Source organism: Mauremys reevesii, linkage group 10, assembly GCF_016161935.1.
Source record: "Mauremys reevesii isolate NIE-2019 linkage group 10, ASM1616193v1, whole genome shotgun sequence".
Taxonomy (NCBI): Eukaryota; Metazoa; Chordata; order Testudines; family Geoemydidae; genus Mauremys; species Mauremys reevesii.
This window is the reverse complement of record NC_052632.1, coordinates 12,462,133-12,477,168: the sequence shown is the minus strand read 5'-3', so window position 1 is coordinate 12,477,168 and position 15,036 is coordinate 12,462,133. Positions and strand designations below refer to the sequence as shown.

The following is a 15,036-nucleotide window of genomic DNA, read 5'->3' as shown; positions in this document are numbered from 1 at the left end:
CGTCTGACAAAAATCATAGTTCTCACAGAGACTGCATTGAAAACAAGCTCAAGTGAGGAGATGAATGGATGCCACCTGCATGTAGGCTGGCTTCTAATGTAAGTGCAAATCCATGGATGTTTCTCGTGCTGAATCCTTTGTGGCTTCCATTTTCAAGTCTGATTTGTCCAGTTTTGTTACGGAGGGGCCAACAGAGCTTTCTCCAGTTCCTCCCTGTCTCATTTGAATCCGGAGGAAAAGGGGAGGAGCCTTGAAATGGAAGAAGAACAGAAGTAAAACTGATCCATGTTTGCGCATTTTTTTCTCATGGCTTGTCCCTGCTGCTGGGTCCAAGTCACCACATACAAGAAGTAGAGGTTAGCAATGACGGACATTCCCTCTGTAGTTTCAGTGGGATAAAGTGTATGTCAGGTCCTGCCCTAGCACGATTGTGCAATGTTGTGTACCGTTAAATGGCCGTTCTGTTCCTTACAAGAGGTGGATGCATTTCAGTGGGGGTGGGGAGTGCTCTCTATGTATATACAGAAGTCCCATCAAAGTCAATGAGGTTGTGAGAGTAAGAGATGCAGGATGCGGTCTGCAATTTCTGAAGCATGTTCTCCTTTGGGATGAAAGCAGCCAGGGAAATGTAAGATAGTATTATTATTACTGATGATTTAATTATGTTTTTGGCTGAATGTTTGCAGTCATGCTGCAGTTGGGCAGCATGGTGCATTCTTCCATAGCTCATAAGTGATTGGAGCTTCTCCTTTAAATTCAAGCCAAAAAATGACTGCTCTGTTAACAAAAGACCCCCCCACCACACATATATCCAATTATTGACTGAAGAGTTGTAGGCATTGCAGGACTTCTAAAAACAAAGAGTTTATTTAGCCTAGGGGGGGCAGAAAACTAGATGTGGCCACTGCCTCCTGGTTTGCAGCCCTGGATTTTCAGAGTGGTTTTTGATTCCCCGGCATGCTAATCTGTTTCCCTTTGATATGCTAAGAAAGCGCTCGCTCTTCTTCTTTTTTATTAACAAGTCATGCCCTGAGTGTGGTGCATGCAGATTCATTTACATCTCCTTTTAAAAGCAGAATTCAAGAGGAACTCCTGAGACAAGTAAAACCACCTTTATGGAAAGAGATTTTTAAAAGTGATCAGTGCAGCTTGCTTTTCCTTTTTTTTTTTTTTTTTTAAATAAAAAGAGCTAAGAGACATGCCATGAATTATCTGCTACGGGGTGGGACTAACACTTTCGGTTATTAAAGAGTTAACGGATCAGACCAAGATTGAACAACATTAAGAGAAGCACATGGAGGATAATGTGCCATGCAGTACTTTGAGCATTTCCTTCTCCCAGCCCAATGCCATGTTCTACAGGTGGATCAAGGATGAGGCTGAGGGAGTTCTTAATGCTGAATGGCATGAGATACTCCAGGAGGAGCTACCCAGCTCTTTGAAATGCAGTCCCCATTTCCCTAGCGCTTGGAGGAAGATCTTAGAAATAAGGAAGATCACTATAAGAGGGGCTTGATTCTAATGTGGACCTCTGGAAACTACTACAATACAAATAATAATAAAAAAGTAACAGAAAAAGAAAGGCTCAAGGAAGGCCATGAGATCCAGTGAATAGTGCTCTTTGTTGCTATGTGCAAGACCCAGGACTGATTTCCAAGGAACAGACTTTTGTTCTTTGGGACAGCATGGCCTAAAGCCCTTTATCCCTTGTAGAGGCTCATAGAGGAAGGAAGAGGTCAATCCTTCTGTGTGAGTTAGAACAGAGGTCCTCAACCAGGGGCCCATGAGCAGGATTCAGGGGGGCTGCCAAAATAAACTAGAGAGCAGGGCTGGTGTTAGAGTCACTGAGGTCCAGGGCAGAAAGCCGAAGCCCGAGCCGCACTACCTGGGGCTGAAAGCCGAAGCCTGAGCAATTTAGCTTCCTGGGGTCCTCCGTGGGGTGGGGCCCTGGGTAATTACCCTGCTTGCTACCTCCTAATGCCTCCTCCTAACTCCAGCCCTGGCTTTTAATCTACTGGATATGGAGAAAAACAGTTGTGACACAGGTGGGCCATGGAATTTTTGCAGCATTTTGGGGGGCCCTCAGGAAGAGAAAGGTTGAGATCCCCTGAGTTGGAAGAAATGGTGATGGGTTCTGACTGACGTGAGTTCCACCCAGTCTATTATAGGGTATAACGTACCAGGGAAACGGAAAGGGAACGGTCATGGCTGTGAGAAGCATGGGTAGGCCCATCCAGAGTGGGGGCGAGGAAGGGTGAGGCAAAAGTAGTAAACGGGGTTAACGCAGCATTAATAAAATGTCAGCATCACTTCAAATGCAACCCAGAGGAGCAGACAGACTGAACAAATCCCATTTTCCTACGTCAGGGCAGGGAGGTGATATCTGTATCCATTCTCTGTTCAGCTTTTAGACAACAAGATGCATTGTCCCACGGATTAGGCGGCAGAGTGCTGTTGCCCACCAGTGAAGGCTCTGAGGTCTGTTGCTTCCACACCCCTTCGCTCAAAGATGATGTCTCAGGCTGTTGCAGGGCAGGATATCAGGAAAGCATAACTGGTGAAGGTCTGCTCCATTTTCAGTCATCGGTATTGTGACCCAGCTGGACAGCCACCATGAAGAATGGCACACCCCAGACATTTCAATCTGCTTTGCACTGACTTGTGCTGAGGGGTCAACAGTGTTCTCTATTTAAGGGGTATACAGATGTAATTTTTTACTTGAAAAATGATCAGAAAGGAACCTCTTTGCATTTCAGAATCAAGTGGCAGAAGATTTTTCAGGCAAAGAGGTGAGCATAGCGAGTAAGTGGAGGCTCATGAGAACCCAAGACTGGTGAGCACATCAGGATGATTGTTGTCACTGGGAGAAAACAGCGGGTGCTTGGAACATAAAGATTATGTCACAGGAAAGAGAATGGAGGGAAGAGAACCCTGGAGAGAAGATGAGAGGGACTATGAGGAGTGAAAGGAACGACTGTCTGAAGAGAGTCTGGACCTGTGGAGGTGGATTTCAATCCCCTCTTTTGCAAATGGCTATACTCTGCAAAGAAGGCTCAGTATCACTCACCGTACCAAATGAACTGCGTGGAAGCTTTATTACCACCAAATAATCTATTATGTGCCCCTAACACATTCATTCTTGCAAGTCAATGAGAAATAGATTTAACCAAAGGTAATCTGGCTCCAGCATGAATTGTCGATTCCACTCTGGGCCTCCAAATTGCCTCATGCCAGAGACCGTTAACCCCACAGGCCCTGGGGATTATTATTTTGTCAAAAGTTTGTTGATGTTTAGTACCCCTCCCCCCCAGGTACTGGAGAGGTTAACTGACGCTGAATCTCAGTTTGAGTTGAGAGAAAAAATATAACGTGGAAAGATAGGCTCCAGTGATTCTGAGTCCTCCATCTGGGCTTCTGCCTTACCGAACCGGGGAATTAAATGAGAAGACAGGAGGTAAGATAACGAGGCACATACAGACTTCAGGAAAGGCCACACAGCAGGTTCATGCCACGAAAAATTACCTGAGCTAGACTGAGTCTCCTTTACTTATTACTCAGCTACTAACCCTAATTCATCTTCTTTGAATGAGGGTGTCACGCTTCCTCCCCCCGTAGCAAGAGACATTCCCAGCTCCAATGAGCTTACAATCTAAATAGATAAGTCAGACAAAGGGGAGGAAGAAAGGAAGGATTGTCATTTTACAAGTGGGGCACAGAGGCATGGAGATTAAATGACTTGCTGAGAGTCACTTAAGAAGTCTGTGGTAGAACCAGGAATTGGAGCCAGATCTCCTGAGCCCAGAGCCTTCACCATGTGTCCATCCTTCCTCTCTAATGTAATGTGATGATTTGGTAATGGAGAGGCAGGTGTACATAAATAAGGAGCACATAAGGGGTGGAAAGTGGTGATCGAGGACAAAGCAGTGTGAACATGAAGCATCATTACTAGAAATAATAATATGATTGTGCTTTACTGTGAGAGATATTCATGCTGTACTTGTTTGTGCTGCAGTTTGTTACACAAAAGGCCCAGGAAGAATTCAGAGCAGTTTTGACTGCATTTTGTCTTCCAAAAACAAGTTTCTTCCACTGAAGAATGTGTCACGGTCTCCTCCTCCCCTCCTGAATAGGGGAGCAGGCAGACACAAATGAATCATGTCTATGTTGCCAATTTGGTGCTTACCTCTTGGTGTAAGCTACAAAATATTTCCTGTCGCTTGTTTAGGAAGAAACTTTCCTCCAGGCGTCAATGCCTAATCCAGTAATACAAGGCACTGCAATGAATTCCATCTTGTTCAATCAACAAGCTATTAGACAGAAACAGTATTCCAATCAGAATCCCCATTCACCTACCCAAACTGTAATGTTGCTTTCCCCACTAAGACAGGAGAGCCAATATGTTGTGGATAATGATGTTTTCCTGTGGTCTATCTATTCCCTGAATTCTAATTTTCAACAGCTAGCTTCCAGATGTGTCTAACGGTTCATGAAAGGTAGTGATCCATCTGAAATTCCTTGGGACAGTCCCGACTTTTTGGTAGGTTTTGTATTGCTTCCTGCAAGGGGGTGAGGGAGGGGGAGAGTCCTTCCCCCCTTTTTTTTTTTTCCTTCATGAAGCCACAGCTCCACTTCCTGGCATAATTTCCGTATCCTGCAGGAGAAAACAGCAAAGTGGTGAGCCCAATTTTGTAGAGTTTACACTCAAGGTGCTCTTTTTTATTTTTTGGCAGATTTGTCCTGATTGCCAAGGCTAGATCCCAATGGGCAACATATTTTGTAATTTTAAGTCTACATTTGGGTTCTTTGTCTTAAATAGTGTTTTGTATTTAATTCAATGTGTGTGTTTATTTAGTGGAAGGCATTTCAGCTTCCTTGATATTGAGTAAGGAAGATTTTGGGGGCTGTCTGGCTTCACTTTTTCCCCAATAGAATTTTTACGCGGATGCAAAATTTTCCTTCCTTATGCCCAAGTTTCAGGTCACCTCCCTCCTGGGTGGTGGCAAAGTGTTTTTGTTCACTAGGTCAGAGGAAGTTCCTCATTCCACAATGGCCTCATTTCTTCAGCTGTCTGTTGCATTTCCTGCTGAAATCAACAATAAACGAGGCAGCCAGGAATTCCAAACACATTTCTGGGAGTGATCTGTTAGCTGAGAAATCTTGAACAAGACATTTTTCTACTGTAAGGGACAGCAGTCAGTTTCAATCTATTCTGTCACATTTCTCGTGCTAAATGTTTTATAGACTCTAATCTTTGAGGCTCTTTAACATCAAAGTTCAGGTGAAGGAAAGCTGAAGGAACAGAAGGTGTGGATAGAGCCCTGACCGTCTGCAAGATTCCACTCTGTTCTAAGAAATAAAATCAAGTGAGAAACATTTCAACAGTAGCCGCATGTCATGCAAGTCATTTTTTTTGGAATCCTAAAAGAAGGGTGACTATGTCCGTCTGCTCCATTACCCAGGGCATGCCCTTTGCTTTCACATAGACACATACTGTATGTGAACAAATCAAAAGGCAAAATTAGTCTGTGTCAAAGCACAATATGAGGCCTGCAATAACCCATTTCCACATGAACAGGCTAAAAGGTACAGAGGCAGCTCGGATGAGAAGGCGGTTAGTTATCCTGAAACATTAATAGCCAGTGCCAGCACAGCTGTCTTGGAAAAGAGCTCTCTCTCTCTCTCTCTCTCTCACACACACACACACACACACACACACACACACACACACACCCGCTGCTGCTAGCTTGGTGCTTGTCAGGTGGAGACAAAAGTTGGGGGCGGGGCTTGTTGTGATACAGCAGCTGTGCAGTGAATACCTCAAATGCCTCAAGCAATGCCAGGTCAGGATTAAGAGCATTCCACTCTCCTAGGCTGATCTGATCTTCTGCAGGAGAAGAAATGGCTGCAGGAACTTAATTCTACCAACAGCTGTGGTTAGGTCAGCTTGCCGGTACAGCTCTCAGTTCTACATCAGTGAACCAATCCACCAGGCAGTAGAGTCATATTATATTTTTGGGGTATTTGTTTTTTTGCAGACTGATCATTCAGATTCAATTTCCTCCGACTTTGTGTTCCGAAGGGGAAGAAAGTGCTTGGTTTTCAGTGGGAGATGCACTACTGCTATTTCGAATGGAGTTGGTTTTAAGTGGGAGATGCACACTTGCTCTTACTAATGGGAGTTTTGGAAGCAGTGTACATAATTTTAAAGAGTGTTTTTTGTGATATTGGACACCTGTCCAGTAGGAAGTGCTGAGAGACCACCCATTCATTTCACACAGGCTGCCAAACAGTAATGGCTTTGTGTCACTACAAGTCTAGGTTGTTTCAGAGCTGGCAACGTGAGGCAGTGGTTTTCAAACTTTTTTTTTCTGGCCACCCAGTTGAAGAAAATTGTTGATGCCTGTGAACCAGCAGAGCTGGGGATGAGGGGTTTGGGGTGTGGGAGAGGTTCAGGGCTGGGGCAGAGGGTTGGTGTGCAGGGGTGAGGGCTGTGGGGTGAGGGGTTTGGGGAGCAGGAAGAGGTTCTGGGTTTGGGGGGAGGCTCAGGGCTAGGGCAGAGGATTGGGGTGTGGGATGGGGTCAGGGCCCTGGGCTGGGGATGAGGGTTTGGGGAGCAGGAAGAGGCTCTGGGTTTGTGGGGGGGCTCAGGACTGAGGCAGGGGATTGGGGTGCTGGAGAGGGTCAGGGCTCTGAGCTGGGGGTGCAGGCTCTGGAGTGGGGTTGGGGATGAGGGTTTCGGGTGGGGGATGGGGCTCCGGGTTTGTGGGGGGGGCTCAGGGCTGGGGCAGGGGATTGGGGTGCAGGAGGGGGTCAGGGCTCTGAGCTGGGGGTGCAGGCTCTGGAGTGGGGCTGGGGATGAGGGTTTTGGGTGGGGGGCTGGGGCTCTGGGTTTGAGGAGGAGCTCAGGGCTGGGGCAGGGGATTGGTGCATGGGGTTACCTCAGGAGGCTCCTGGTCACTGGCACAGCGAGGGTGCTAAAGCAGCCTTCCTGCCTGTCCTGGCACTGTGGACTGCATTGCGCCCCGGAAGTGGCCAGTAGCAGGTCCGGATCCTAGGCGGAGGCGCGTGTGCAGCTCTTGCCCGCAAGTACTGCTCCCCCCCCGCTCCCATTGGCCGGTTCCCAGCTAAGGGAGTGCTCGGGGTGGGGGCAGCAAGCGGAGCCCTGCTGGCCCCGCACCTAGGAGCTGGACTTGCTGCTGGCTGCTTCCGGGACGCAGCGCGGTGTCAGAACAGGTAGGGACTAGCCTGCCTTAGCCAGGCAGCACTGCCAACGGGACACTTAATGGCCTGCCGCGACCCAGTGCCTTCCATTCCGCAACCCAGTCCTGGGACACCACCCACAGTTTGAAAACCACTGACCCAAGATATGCTTTTGCATCCCATTACCAACCTTCTGTGCTACCCCGTCCCCCATCACGTAGCAGTTTGAAATTGTAGCTGATGGACGGTATCTAGTAATAGCTTATTTTCCAGTATTCAAATGAGAGTGACAGGCAGATCATGACTGTGACTCATGAAATGTTCTCAGCACCGAAAGCGCATAGTGAACACAGTTTTTCATGATCTGCAATAACGATTGAAAAGAAAAAAAAATGTGATTTATTTCTATGGGAATTTTTCTTCCCTCATCAAATTAGCATTATAGTCTTTTAATAACAATCTCAACAAGGCATCTTTATTTAATGGCAATGTTACATGCCTAAAAAGATTGAGTGGACACACACCTGCACTCCCCAATGCCCTTGATGTAGTGCCCTGACTGCTCTGGCATTCAAGAGTCCCAAATGGACATTCAAACATGCACGCACACACAGAGTTTTAATTTCCATAACATTTCATCTGAGCATCAAGAAGTACCTTGCAAACATTTCCTTAAGCCTCACAGCACTCCTGTTGCTATTGTCAGCAGCGGCGGCTCCAGGCACCAGCGCTCCAAACGCGTGCCTGGGGTGGCAAGCTGTGGGAGGTGCCCTGCCGGTCCCTGCGAGGGTGGCAGTCAGGCAGCCTTCGGCGGCAAGCCTGCGGGAGGTCTGCCGGTCCCGCAGATTCGGCAGCAATTCGGCGGCGGGTACACCGAAGCTGCGGGACCGGCAGACCTCCCACAGGTGCGCCGCCGAATCCGCAGGACTGGGGACCTCCCGCAGGCAAGTCGCTGAAGGCTGCCTGACTGCCATGCTTGGGGCGGCAAAAACGCTAGAGCCGCCCCTGATTGTCAGACCCATTTTGAAGAATTAGATACAGAAAAGTTGACTGTAGAACTTGTCAAAAATATTTGACATTTGCAATTTTAATATTTTTTTCCCATGGAAATCTTGATAAAAAAACTGCCACAACATGTGAATTAAAACTGTCGCCTCTTTCAAATAGTTCTTGTTAGGTGACTTACTCAACATGTTGTGTGCAGCGTTTCAGAACTTTGCTAGACTCTAAAAATCATGGTCTTAATAAAGATACTGGATTTATGGCTTTTTACAACCATCTGTAAGGGCTAGTCTACACTGGCAATGTTAAAGTGCTGCCGTGGCAGTGGTTTAAGGTATCTTGTGTGGTCGCGGCGCAGTGCTGGGAGAAAGCTCTCCCAGTGCTCTAAAAAAACCGCCACCTCCATGAGGGGCGCAGCTTCAAGTGCTAGTGCACTGTCTACATGGCTGCTTTACAGCGCTGAAACTTGCAATGCTCAGGGGGATGTTTTTTCACATCCCTGAGTGAGAAAGTTGCAGTGCTGTAAAGTGCCAGTGTAGATAAGCCCTAACTCACTATCCCCTCTCCTTTCTTTTTTGTCCTTTGACTGCAGAGGTGCTAACAGGTCACTTCACTTTCAATTGTCTCTTATAATATGTGTTAGCTCCCCTAAACACTTTGCACTCATTCAGAATTCATTCATGTCGTCATGACATTTATGGGTTACCAAATATTCTTCCCAGCTAGCTCTCAGAGCTGCTAGCAGAGATATATTCAGAGGCCACGTTCAGGGGTGGACCACCTACGAGAGTCAACATTGACGTAATTCACACTTTCTTCTGGCCCTTCAGCAATAAGCTATTTTTCTTAATTACGACTGGTGAAGTAAAAGCATAATTCAGGGGTGAGCCTGAGAAGGAGTCAGAATTTACCAATGTACATTGCCAAAGAGCCACAGTAATACATCAGCAGCTCCCCCATCCCCAGCGCCTCCCATCCACTGGCAGCCCTGCAAGATCAGTCCGTCCCCTTCCCTCCCAATCAGCTGTTTTGTGGTGTGCAGGAGGCTCTGGGGAGGATGGGGAGGAGCGAGGGCACGGCAGGCTCAGAGGAGGGGGTGGGAAGAGGTGGAGTGGGGGCAGGATCTGTGGCAGAGCCAGGGGTTGAGCAATGAGCACCTCCCGGCACATTGGAAAGTTGGCACCTGTAGCTCCAGCCCTGGAGTCGGGGCCTATACTAGGAGCCGCATATTAACTTCTGAAAAGTTGCATGTGGCTCCGGAGCCACAGGTTGGCCACCCCGGCATAATTCATTACGTTTCATTAACACAGGCCCCGATCCAGGGCTGAATCAGTGAGACTTTTCCCTAGCTTAAAGTTAAGCACACACTTATTTGCTTTGCCGGGTTGGGGCTTTAGTCTGTCTTGCACTCACTGAGATCCATTTCTTGACATATAAATTACACCCCCGAGACACTAGCTAGCCCATGGTCTTCTTAGCTGCCTAATGTTCACTGTCCTTCTGATATTGCCTTCCACATTGCCCAATGCCATCGGACTGGATAATAACTTTGACAGCTACACTGCCACACAAATGCACCACACACTCCGGATAGTTAATGGAAAACTAATGAAAGAACAGCTGCTGATTCTTCACCCACCCACTTCATGCGCACAAAATTCCCCTCACTGCCTTCTTCTCTCCTTTTGTTTTTAATAGAGGCCCTTGAATGTCAAAGCCAGTGATTACACTAGTAAGTGTTTGGGAGGCTAAAGTGGGCACCTGTCGTATGAAAGATTAAAGACCTTCAGCCAATTGTCTCTGCCTTCTAATCATATTATTTAATACAAATGGATTTTTCAAGCTGTCTTGTACAGTTTGTGTGGCAATTACCTAGGAGAATATGAAGGAGACAGAGAGAGAGAAACAAGCTGAGAGCTGTCAGCTTGTTTTAAACAAGTCTGTGGATCAGAAGGAGATTTATAGATGGAATAAGCAAACAGTGATTAGTGTGAGTGAGACTTAAAAATGAATTTGGTTTACTGCTTGCTCTACATTATTTTGTCTTGCATCACAACTTCAAAAATACAATCTGCAGTTGTACAATATGTTCAAAGCCCTTCATCCCAAGAGAAGACAGTTTGGATGGTTGTCATGAATTAATGGACAGAGTCTGCGCTTTCCACCCTGGAGGAATAGAGTTCAAGTCGTGTTTGGTGAAATGGGATTTACGGGGGATGAATCCCCTCCTCACTCAGTTCTCAGGGGACAGATATTTATAGCCACCATTATGATGACCTATTTGGTAATTTCTGCTCAGATGATGTCCAGGGCTGAGTCCACACAACAGTTGCCCTTCAGTAACTAGCTAACAGGTTAAACAAGGCAAGACTTTGGTTGCCAGAAGTGTGTATATCGAAGAGTTTGTCAACATGTGGAAGTTATATTGGTGTAAGGTAGTGTGTGAATTTAAACTGCTGTAGCTATACCAGTGTATAACTCCCTGTCTGAACACTTTTACCGATATGAGCACCTTTCTCTGATGTAGCTTATATTATATCACTTGGAAGCAGTTTAGAAGTTTAAACTATACTAGTGTAATTATACCCTTATAACTGAAAAAATCTCCTCTGTAGACAAGCCCTTACACTTTCATGAACACAAATATCCACTCCTGAAAAGAAACCCTCATAATTCTTTTTAAAAATAAGATGACTGACCTGAAAATAAATCTTTGCTGCTCATGGGTGGTTGGTGTCCAGAGTAATTTCAGGGACGACTGGCTCAGCCTCTCAGAGCTCTGATGTTGCATTCAAGCACTGGCAACAGAACCGTGATACAGATGTCTCCTATGCCAAAAGCAAAACTTTCTCTGGTCACACATGGTGTCTGAAATGGGATTTACTATTCCACCAGGACAGGGAATGTCTGCTAATCAGTTCCATCCCATCAGGTAAAGACAAAGCTGTGTGCATTTTGATCCCTGACATGTTTGTTGGAGACATACATGCTGACATGATGTACTAGTGTCTGCTTCCCTTCAATCTGATGGACATCCCTGTGAGTGCTAGAACTGCCCTGACATAAAAGGAAAAGATCCAGTTTAATAATCTACCATCATGCTTAGCCAATATCAGAAATATTTGTCTGGGAGAACGCCAGTTGCAGCTGATTAATTGCATGTGGGCTGTGGTTGAAAGAAATCTATTTTCCATTCAGTGTTCACATGTGCTACAGCATCTAGCGACCTTCACATCAATAGTGTCACTCTTATCGCTAGTGATATCCTCACCTCACTGGTGCCACACTGTCACCACACTCACATTCACCCAAAGCTTTGGGTTCTCGCTTTTTCCTTTCTCACTCATTACCTGCATATACCCAGATATTTTCCACCCACATTTTACTTCAACACCCATATTTCAAATAGTTTTACTGAGATGAGTGTCCAAGAGTCACATTGCACTGAGCTTCCAGTGTACAGCAATATCTTCTTTTCTTATCGATAGTTGGTGCCAGACAAGACTCCAAGGCTGTTTTTTGGACAACAGAGCTGTCCTGAAAAAACAAAAATTAAAATCCAGAAATGTTCTCTATAGAGATGGGCCTGAACCAAAACCCTGGATACAAAATACCTGCCACTTTACAGGGATTAGATAGAACTATTTTGTCCAGTGGTTCTCAAACCGAGGTCGCCACTTGTGTAGGGAAAGCCCCTGGCGGGCCAGGCCAGTTTGTTTACCTGCCCTGTCTGCAGGTTTGGCCTATCCCGGCTCCCACTGGCTGCGGTTCATCACTCCAGGCCAATGGGGGCTGCTGGAAGCGACAGCCAACAAATCCCTTGTGCTGCGCTGCTTCCTGCAGCCCCCATTGGTCTGGAGCAGCAAACCCTGGCCAGTGGGAGCCACGATCAGCTGAATCTGCAGACGGGGCAGGTAAACAAACCGGCCCGGCCCGCCAGGGGCTTTCCCTACACAAGGGGTGGCCCCAGTTTGAGAACCACTGATTTTGTCACTTGGGCCCCTCTCTGGTTTTGTAACGGCCAAGAATTCTGTTTTAGGATAATTAGTAGTTTCTCAACACCATTTCCAATCCCAGAGTTTGTGCACATTCTGCTCTGCAGGGATCCATTTGCCCTATATGAAGACTCTAGTCCAGTGATAAATAAACTGCTTAACGTTGTTGTAATGACAAATTATTTATTAAAAGCAGCAAAGAATCCTGTGGCACCTTATAGACTAACAGACGTTTTGCAGCATGAGTTTTCGTGGGTGAATACCCACTTCGTCGGATGCAAGTAGTGGAAATTTCCAGGGGCAGGTATATATATGCAAGCAAGAAGCAAGCTAGAGATTGAACTAACCTCGTTATCTCTAGCTTGCCTCTTGCTTGCATATATATACCTGCCCCTGGAAATTTCCACTACTTGCATCCGACGAAGTGGGTATTCACCCACGAAAGCTCATACTGCAAAACGTCTGTTAGTCTATAAGGTGCCACAGGATTCTTTGCTGCTTTTACAAATCCAGACTAACGGCTACCCCTCTGAAATTATTTGTTGGTGTCTGTGTTTTAATTTTATGCTTCTTCCAATCTCTGAGCTGGGGGTTTCCCTTTTTTGCAGACATTACGGAGCCTTGTGGAAGGCAGCCAGCTTGCAATATAATTCTTGTGGGTGGCTTTTAAAGGGAGGATCATGCTTTCACATGCTATGCCCTTTGGATCAGCTCTGCCTCTGAAAATGGTGAGAAGGGCTGGGAAAAGTAGGTTTGCCAAATTTAGAACCCATGGGAACATGATGGGTTTTGGATTCCAGAAACGACTCAACAACTTTGAGGTTGATGTCTCATTTAGTTATGTCTGCACTGGGGTTTAGGTTAGAAATGTTATTTCTAATAATTGTTCCCATTCTGGGCCTAGAAGCAGGGGAATAATTATTTTAAAACAAAAATATTTATTGTTTGCATAGCACAGGTTTCCATTTTATTGGGACCCAAGAGGTTTTTGGGGGATAGGTTTAGTAAAGCCTTGTGTGTACTTAAAACATTACAGCAGCTCTTGTCGGTGTAGGTACTCCACCTCCCTGCGAGGCAGTAGCTAGGCCAACAGGAGAATTCTCCCATCATCTTAGCACTGTCTGCAGTGGGGTTTAGGTTGGTTCAACTGCATTACTCAGCAATGTGGATTTTTCACACCCCTGAGTGATGTAGTTATACCAACCTCATTTCCTAGGGTAGACCAGGCCTAAGTCAACCTGCAGAGTAGCATTTCCTCTTCATGCATGGATCCCTCATGCCCCCTCAGAATCAGATTCTTAGCAAATCAGATTCAGATTCTTGACTGAGGAAGGATAGATCTTAACTGTATCAGTTATTGTAGGCATGCTTCCGGCATTACCCTCTGTAAGCTCTGCAAAGGGTCAGCCACACTGATGCTAACACTCCTAAGAACGTAACAGAAGAACGGACATACTGGGTCAGACCAAATGTCCATCTAGCGCAGTATCCTGTCTTCCGACAGTGGCCAGTGCCAGGTGCTTCAGAAGGACTAAATGGTAATGGAGGACCTTCATCCATTTATCAGTTGTTCGTCTGGGATAAGCCATAAGATGCATATTAATTCCTTCATCATGAAATTCTCAATTAAAGAGTTCCTTTCTTCTTACTCTTTTGTTGGTGGCCCAGTCTAGTGTAAATAAATGCAAAATGGGTGTTTGTGCTCCAAAGAAGAGAAATTGTAACAACTTATTCCGTGCGGGATCAGTCTGTTCATCCCATGCCACACAAAAGGCTTTTCTTGTGGTATTTACTGCTGATAAAAGGCTCCCGGATAAGTAAACAAACTGTTGGTATTTATCCAAATGGAATGAAACCTCAAAAAACTTTCAGCTCATTTCTTATGGCTAAATCCTGGCCTCATTGAAACAAGTGGCAAAATTCATGCTGACTTCAATGGGCTTTTGCTAATTAAGTTCCCATGTCCCCAGTAATTACTCTACGGCCTGACAACTTTCTCTTGTTCAGAATGAATCGGCCCTTGTTCTGGGTAGAGAAGATCCTAACACCAAGCATGCCAGAGGATAAAGGACAAGATGCAAGGTCAATTGCAATGAGCAGCTCTGCTCATTTTTTGTCCAACTTCCCAACACCAGGCCTTAGCAAGCAGTGACTTTAGTGTGGAAACGACGGGGCTTGAAAAAAGGTTATTTGGAGGCTGTAGAATCTCAGGCTGGCACAATATTTCATAAACGCATGTATGTCTATCGCTGTTGTGGGCAGGAACCTTGCCTTATATTTTTTTAAAGGACAGCTGCATCTTCATATAATGAATCCGTAGTAAATGGCAGTTCATTTAGAATGGGGAGGACTAATCACAGATGCTCTATGGCAGAGTGCATCCCTATTACACGCGAATCCCAGTGATAGTGAATGAAAATCAACTCCCTGAAATAGAAAGGTAATAATTTATATCTCCAAAGAGTTTTGTAAGCAATAATTAATTTATTAAAATAGCGTGAGAGTCTCTTATTTTTCAGTTCTGGGTAACGCACCAAAACAGCATCCCTCGAGAATATTCATGGGTGAATCATCAAAGTGCTTGCGTTCCAGTTCAGTTCAGATAAGCAACTAAAACCACTGTCCAAGCCTGGTTTGAACAGGTGGGAGATTCAGGGAGAAAAACGTGTGCCCTGGGTTGTCAGCATTCCCGCTTCTCACCCAGGATAAATCTAGGAAATGCAAAGGCACGTGGAAATTAAAGGACCATCTGAATTGGTTCCCTTCCTAATTATTCAGCTCTCTGGGATCTGCAAGGTAGATGAAATCGCAGAAGAGCAAGCTTGCTCATGAGACAGTC

The 15,036-nt window shown here is 45.8% G+C and overlaps 1 long non-coding RNA gene across 1 annotated transcript; it reads left to right on the top strand.

Annotated features, from left to right (window-relative positions):
• Positions 1–3,989: 3,989 nt before the first annotated feature.
• On the top strand, positions 3,990–5,384 carry LOC120373867. The gene is made up of 2 exons (XR_005585768.1): positions 3,990–4,537; positions 5,242–5,384. It is a non-coding gene; the product is annotated as an uncharacterized LOC120373867 (long non-coding RNA).
• The last annotated feature ends 9,652 nt before the right edge of the window (positions 5,385–15,036 follow it).